At 37.3% G+C, this 8,452-nt stretch overlaps 1 non-coding gene across 1 annotated transcript; it reads left to right on the top strand.

Annotated features, from left to right (window-relative positions):
- The first annotated feature begins 6,961 nt into the window (after positions 1–6,961).
- On the top strand, positions 6,962–7,067 carry LOC128294768 (small nucleolar RNA R71). The gene has a single exon (XR_008285075.1). It is a non-coding gene; the product is annotated as a small nucleolar RNA R71 (small nucleolar RNA).
- The last annotated feature ends 1,385 nt before the right edge of the window (positions 7,068–8,452 follow it).

Here is an 8,452-nt window from a genome sequence, read left to right on the forward strand (position 1 = left end):
TTAATTGAAATCTTTTTCTAATTAAAACCCCTATTTTCGCATTAACTCTATCTATGGATTCCCTTATTAGATTTGACTCTAATCCGGCAGATTTAAGTCGTCCTATCTCTAGGATTTCATGCAACTCCACTTAATTATGAATGATCTACTTTTAAACAAGGACTTTTGCTCCACTGAATAAGCACATCAAAAACCTGAATTAATATCCTGAAATATTAAAGCAAGAGTTAAATTTACAATTAAGAATAAGAACAAGTATTTATCATATAACTCAAATAATAATAAGATCCGTTTTAGGTTTTATCTCCCTTAGGTATTTAGGGAATTTAGTTCATAATAATAATGGAAAACATGTCAAAGTTTGGAAAACAACAAAACATAAAGAAACCAAAAAAATTTCTAGGAAATCGGATGGAAATCTTCAGTCTTGACGTAGATCCTGTTCCCGAGCTGATTTCGATGGCTTTCCTTAAGTATTTTCTGCCTTCTTCTCTGCGTGTCCCCCTCAATCCTCTTCTAGGGTGTTTATATAGACTTTAGAGTGCTTCAAAACCCTCAAAATTGGCCTTTTTCGAGTAGAATTAGACTTGGGCTCGAAAGGGACACGACCGTGTGCCACGCCCGTGTGAAGGGGTTTAGGCCGTGTGCTATTCTGAGTTGGTTCTTAGTTGAGATGGCCATGACACACGAGTGTGTGGCCTGCCCGTGTGTCAAACACGAGCGTGTGAGTCACCCGTGTGAAAGTGCCTAGGTCGTGTGTCATGTTGAATTAGGCCCATTTTATCCGTTTTTGGCCCGTTTCTTGCTCTTTTTGCTTTTCAATGCTCTCTGATTATAAAACTTGTAATTAAAGGATTAGGAGCATTGAATTCAATGAAACCAAGGAAAAATCATCTATAAATATGCCAAGAATAGGGTAAAAATATGTATATATTACGGTTTATCAAATATCCTCACACTTATACATTTGCTTATCCTCAAGCAAAATCCTCAACTCACAATTAAAATAAATCCTTCTCAACTTATAATTCTCATTAATAATGTTTGAAATAATCTACAAATAATCATACGTTAAAAGTTTAACTATAAGAACATTAAAGTTTCAAATAATCCAAATCGAGCATTTCAATCATAAAATCATAGGTATCCTAATCTATCTAAGTAATCACCTTTAATTTCAAATTAACAAGGTTGACATCCTCACTAATGATTTACTAAAATTACTCAAAGTGTTTAAGATTCAATAACTAAGCGCTCAATAGTTAAACATGAAAAGTTATTACCATAGGTTTGCATGAAAATCAAATCTCCACCACTATAATGAAATGATACACAAATCAAAAGGTCTTTAACAGGGTTGTAATGGGGCTTGGGTTAAAGATATGGATAAAGGCTGAAAAAGAGGGTTAATATCAAGATTAATTTAATAGATCACCAAACTTAGAAAAACAAAGCTAATCACTGAATTACAAACAAGTGCCAGAATTAATCACTAAACATAACTAATGAAGGGAGTTTTTCTCTCAATATGATAACTTATCCAATCTCTTTAGAAAAATATGTAATTTGAATGAATATACGGTTTTTTTTTAAGAATAAGAACAAGTGGAAAATACATAATAAGAAATAATTCAGCAACTGGAATGAACGAACATAATTAAGTAACTAATCAAATTGAATCTCGATAAAAAGGGAGTTAATAAAAAGAGAAAAATTCTTAAAGAATCAAAAATGTTTAAGTTGTGGTTTAATATTAAGGGGAAAAATCAAGAAATAATAGTTAAGGCTCAAAGGGGTTCACTAGGGATCAATCATGTAGGTAGGCTTTTTATGGGGTAAATGGGTTAAAACCTAAGTGCCTTTATCATTTTAGTATATCCAATCAAAGGTGTGGTCTCGACATGTATAATTGATGCAAGTTCTAGAATAGCAAATCAATGTTGACATACTCATAAAAACAATCAATGAGCAAGAAAAATATATGCTCTGAAAGGCTCAAAATCTCACGAAATTTATGGGTATTTGATGTCAATCTTGTGAATTCAAAATTTCAAGATAATACCTCAATTCAGGGAAATAACCTAGCAATTTTACTTCTCAAAAGTCAATTTATCATGCTTGATTCTTTAATGTCTTAAAGTTTAAACAATCAATGCACAATTACCTATGATATAATTCAAAACATATCAATAAAAATCATAAATCAATCAACATTCACTCTAATAATGATATGAGAAAATATTTGAGAATAAGATAAAAATTCAAGAATTTTCTGATAATCACATAAATAACCTTCCCACACTTAAGATGTACAAAGATAGATAATAGCAATATAAGCATAATATCAGAAGAGAGGGAGAGACTGCCCTGAAATTTTGGATGAAATCCTTGAAAGAGCAAAAGTAAGAATTGTAGAGAAAGCTAAATGAAAGGCATGATTCTGAGTTACTAATAAGAAAATAAACACCACTATAGAAGAGAATTAAGGGATCACTTTGTAATCATTATAAAAATAAACATGGTTCAAGATAAAAAAACATAAGTCTTTAAAAATAAATAAGATACAAAATAGAATTAAAAGTAAATAATAAAATAATAAAAATAAAATAAAGAGACTCAAAGGTCCTCATCATCGGATGCCTCGTGGGTCGACGGTGTCAAAGGAGAGATGTGGAAGTGGTGGCAAATCTGTCGAAGAGTGGCACCGATGCTGTCGAATCGCTTAAAGCACTACTACTCCAAGCTAGTGAATCACTCGGATAAATCTATTAAAGTGGCAGCAAGAGGTCGGTGACTCGATGGTAGTGGTGGGGGTGGGTTCTCGTGAGGGGGAGGACATCATCAGTAATGTCCTCTGGCTCATCCTGGTCATCGGACTGAACGAGTCTGTACTGAGAGAGGTCGAATCCACGACATCGCTCTATCATCTTTATGTGGATCATGTTAGATATTCCTTGAGGAGACATCTAGCCGATTAGTATGAGTGTCGATGACATCTCTGGAGTGTCGAAGAAGCTGAAGTGTCGAGCAAGGCGAGTCACGTAGAGGCCAAGGAATATGGAATCCCTTCTATGGCGATCTTTCTGGTGGCGAAAAGCAAGGGCAATAAAGTATGCCAAATCAAATACATGGCTAGTCACCATGCTCCATAAGAAGTATGCGCCGGTGGTGCTAACAACATCGGTGCTCCCTCTCCTCCCAGTCAAGGTGTGAGCCAAGATGGCATGTATGTAACGTAGTGCTAGAGGAAGAGAAGTCGCCTTTGAGCGACTTGCGTCATAGGGAGCCGTACTAGCCGTAAGGTCGGTCTAATAGCAAGAGGGCGAGTAGTGTATGTGACGGTGAAGCTGTAAAAAATTCTCGGAAGCCATGAACTCCTCCGTGTAGAGGCTCAAAGCAACTCTAAACTCTAGTACGCTCATGTTCCTGATGAGTCCACCAAGTCTAAAAATGATAGTACTAGGCTCGTCATGTGTATTCATCACATGTTGTAGATGGAAAATGGTGTAAAAATCCAATGTCAGCTCTGAATAAGTAGGTTTGATAATTGCAAAGAACCGATCCAATGGGGCAGTATCAAGATGGAAGCAAACAAGGTGAGCAATTTGGACCTGCTCCAAAGCGGCCGAATCAATGTAACGGCCCACTCCTAGCGGTCGTACTCGAAGAAGCTAAAAAAAGTCATCTTGTGGGCCCGATGAGAATCAAAGTAGAGGGTGCCAAGCTTCGGCCGAGGCGCTCGAGGAGGTTGTACTTGGACCCTTCCACTTTTTCGAAGCGGGGACGGAAGTTTTCTTGCCTCGTGTGTTTGTCATGATATACCTAAAAGAAAGGGAGTAAAGAAATCAAATTGTCGAATCAACACAATAGGTAAGTTCATAAGAATTTACTCAATTTGGCTCAACAACTTGGACGAATTAAAGATAATAATCAGTATGCCAATGACCAAACAGAACCCTAATAAGCTAAATTAAGACTAATAATGATCGTAAATAAATAAATGAATAAACTCGAAGAAACAGAGTGGCAAGATAATGGCATAAAAATAGTAGCAAAACTCAACCCAAAACAATGAGCAACATCTTTAAATTCACTAAACCATCAGATTAGAAGCAAGTAAAGCAATAAAATCAAATAATAATCATAATAGAATAGGAAATAATAAAGAAGAAATAATATTAATGATAACAATGATGATAAAAATAAAAATAAATAATAAAGATGATGGAAGAATGGGTGAAGAAAGTGTGATCGACGGTAGTGGTGGCCGATCGTCGGAGGAGGGCAGTCAGAGCTGGTGCGGGTCGACGGTGGTAAGTGGGGGAGGATACGGGCGTAGAGAGTTAGGCCGTGTGGCACGCTGTGGAGGCGTGGGTTTTGAAGTGAAGAGTTGAAGAGGAAAGGAAAAAAGTGGGAAGAGAGGGGAGAAGGGAGAAAATAAAAGAAAAGAAGAAGGGAGAGTTGGGGGTGACCGGCCGGTGGGGGAGGGGGCTGCGACGGCTAGGGTTTGGGGGGAAAATTTGAGAGGAAGAAGATAAAATAGAAATTATGCTTGGGGGTTTTAAAGGGGACATGATCGTGTAAGGCCCGTGTTAGGCTACACGACCGTGTCACACGCCCGTGTGGTTCGACTATTGCCCGTGTTAGTCGTGAAATTTTTTATGACTATGTGCCACACGGCCTGGGGGCACGCTCGTGTGTCTTGGCCGTATGGTTTACACGACCGTATCGCATGGCCGTGTTCTTCATTGTTTGCTTCTTCCACGCCTGTATAGGATCCCACACGCCCGTGTAACTCTCTGACTTGTTTAAAATTTGAAAAAGTAAGCTCCAGGTTTCACACGGCCTAGGACACGCCCGTGTGTCCTGGCTGTGTGGTCCACACGGTAGTGTCGCACGGCCTTGTAGATTGAATTTATGACCGTGTGGCTTGATACTTGGGAATTTTTAGCACTGTTTCCACATGGCCAAGGACACGCCCATGTGTCCAGGCCGTGTGCGCTACTATACCTGCATTAAAATACGAAAAATAGCTAAAATAAACTAGTTAGTGGTATTAGTGCTCGGGTTGCCTCCCGAGAAGTGCTTATTTAGAGTCTAAGCTCGACTTACCTCTCATTTGCACGGTTACGATGGATCACGGAGTTGAGACTCCTCTTTCTCACTATTAATTTTATTATTCACATAACGTCTAAATCAAGTAATATTTACCTTAAAAGTGCCGAATTGAGAATGATTTACCTCGACTGTACCGTATGGGAAAACATTCAATACTGTGAAAGGAGTCGCTCCGTTTGTATTAAGCTCTAAAGTAGTAATTCGGTCCTTTTCATCTAATAATACTTTATCCCCAACCTTAAATTACTTTGTTTCATCCCTACGCCTATCGTGGTGCCGCTTTGATTCATCGTGTGCTTTTGGTTTCTCCTTGACATGTGTTCGCCATTCGTCTAGTTCATCAAGCTGAAGCCTCTATTCTTCATGAGTCGTTCTGTTTTTGTTGCATGGATTAGAATGTGGTTCCATCACGTTCTTCTTACAGGTTTCCTGAAATGAAGTTTGAGTTACAACATTATTCGAATTAACCGAACTTAAACAATCATCTCGATTACTAGATATTTTAGTAAAAGCACGAGCTTGAAGTTTAAATGTGTCATCACCTACACGAAGTATCAATTCACCTATGCCAACATCGATGATAGTTCTAGCAGTTGCTAAAAAGGGCCTTCCTAAAATTAAAGGTACGTTACAATTGAATTGTTTTATCTGCCAATTGAATTCTCATCCTAATTTGTTTGGGTTTCCCAAGACCTAGTTGTTTAAACATTTTATAAGGTATGACACTAATGCTTGCCCCTAAATCAGCCAAAGCATTGTTAGCATTTAAACTACCAATTAAGCAAGGAATCGTAAAACTCTCTGGGTCTTTCAATTTTTTGGGTAGCTTATTCTGTAGAATGGCTGAGCAAACTGCGTTTAATTCCACAAGTGACACATCATCTAACTTCAATAAATGATTTTTTTTAATAATTTAAGGAATTTACCAAATTGTTTATCCGTGTGGTCTTTCTTTGTCGCCTTAAGGTATGGCACACGAGGTTTATGCTCTTTACTTACCGACTATTATGTACCATGATTCATCTCATCTTTACCATTACTCACCATAGCCTCCTGCCACGATTCAAATTTAGATTCAACTAACCCTTCTTCGTTGTGCACAGTGATGGCATGGAGTTGTTCTTTTGGGTTAGTTTCTGTGTTGCTTGGCATGCTACCTTGTGGTTGTTCAGAGAGCAGCTTAGCAAGCTGTCTTATTTGAGTTTCGAGTCACTGAATCGGTGCTTGTTGATTCTTAAGTGCTGTTTCGGTATTCTAAAAATGAGTTTCTGACACCGAGATGAATTTGGTAAGCATATCTTCAAGGTTCGGTTTCTTCTCTTGTTGGTAAGGTTGTTGTTGGAGACCTGAAGGGGGTGGTGGTCTTTAATTTTCTTAGCCTCCCCATGAAAACTTTGGGTGGTTCCTCCAACCTACATTGTAAGTGTTACTATAAGAATTATTTTGAGGTTGAGGATTATTACCTATATAGTTCAATTGCTCATTCTCTATGTTAGGGCCATAGGGTGGATATTCTGAATTGTTTGTTCCACCTCCACTTGTATCGCATTGTATTGCTGGATGAACTTGTGTAGAACCAAGTAAACCATCAATTTTTCTATTCAAAAGTTCCACCTGATTTGAAAGCATAGCAACCGAGTTGACGTTAAAAATACTGGCTGCTTTCGTTGGCTTTGTCCTCATAACTTGCCACTAATAATTATTTAGTGACATCTCCTCTATGAACTCATAGGCCTCTTCAGGTGTCTTATTATTGATAGTTCCACCAGCGGCTACGTCAATCATTTATCTAGTCGAGGGATTTAACTCGTTGTGGAAAGTTTGAACTTGTAGCCAAAGGGGTAATCCATGGTGAGGGCACCTTCTTAGTAAGTCCTTGTATCTCTCCTATGCATCATAAAGTGTTTCTAAATCCATCTGGACAAAAGAAGAGATATCATTCCGTAATTTAGCCATTTGAGCCGGAGGAAAATATTTAAGCAAAAACTTTTCGGTCATTTGTTCCCAAGTGGTGATTGACCCTCGTGGTAATGAGTTCAACCACTGTTTAGCTTTATTCCTTAAGGAAAAGGGAAACAACCGAAGGCGAATGTCATCGTTAGAAATGTCATTGATCTTAAAGGTGTCGCAGAATTCCAGAAAATTTGCTCAATGAGTATTTGGATCCTTGTCCTGCAAACCATCAAACTGAACAAACTGTTGTATCATTTGAATCGTGTTAGGTTTCAGTTCAAAATTGTTTGCAGCAACAACAGGCCTAACTATACTCAATTCAGTTCCCGTTAAAGTAGGTTTAGTATAATCATTCATAGTACGAGGAGCAAGATTTTGATCTACTAGATTTGCAGCAACCACAGGAGGTAGCGGATTATTCTGATTTTCAGCCATCTCCTCAGTTGTGCTGTGAATATCGTCCTCTTGCCCTTCCTCTATGTATTGTAGGCTTCGTCTTATTTCTCTTTGGTTTCTTTAAGCTGTGCTTTCGATCTCACTATCGAAAAGTAGAGGTCCTGACGGGTTTCTTCTAGTCATAAACTATAAAAACCCTCCAAAAGTAAAGAAAACAAAATTTAGAAAAGAAAAATTAAACTAAAAACAAAATGTAAATTGCAATAAAAGTAAAAATGGATAAAGTAATAAAAATCAAGCGTTCCTAATATCTTAATCCCCGAAAATGGTGCTAAAAACTTGATGGTCATAAAACTAACTAACAAAATTCGACTAAGGCAAGCGCACCTATCGAACAGTAGTATAGTTATGGTGAGACCGGAAATATCGTATCCACGATGACTAAAAGTACTAGTAATTACTGTCTTTTTATTATCTAGCCTAACAATTAAGAGAATGTTTTTGAACTAACACTAATTATCTAATTAACTAAGATCACGACAAAGATTAATGTTGAAAATACTTTTTAGAAAACCGATAGAGAAGATAATACCCAAGGAAGAATCCACCTAAACTTCACTTATTATTTCTGAATTAGACGATTTATTCATTTGACTTAATCCGTAGAAATCCTGATTTATGTTAATATCTCTTTCGAGACTAAGAACAACTTACATTAAGTTGATTAATTGAAATCTCTTTCTAATTAAAACCCCTATTGTCGCATTAACTCTATCCATAGATTCCCTTATTAGATTTGACTCTAATCCGGCAGATTTATGACGTCCTATCTCTAGGATTGCATGTAACTCCACTTAATTATGAATGATCTACTCTTAAACAGGGACTTTTGCTCCACTGAATAAGCACATCAAAAACCTGAATTAATATCCTGGAATATTAAAACAAGAGTTAAATTCACAATTAAGAATAAGATGAAGTATTT

This window comes from Gossypium arboreum, chromosome 6, assembly GCF_025698485.1.
Source record: "Gossypium arboreum isolate Shixiya-1 chromosome 6, ASM2569848v2, whole genome shotgun sequence".
In the NCBI taxonomy this organism is placed as follows: Eukaryota; Viridiplantae; Streptophyta; class Magnoliopsida; order Malvales; family Malvaceae; genus Gossypium; species Gossypium arboreum.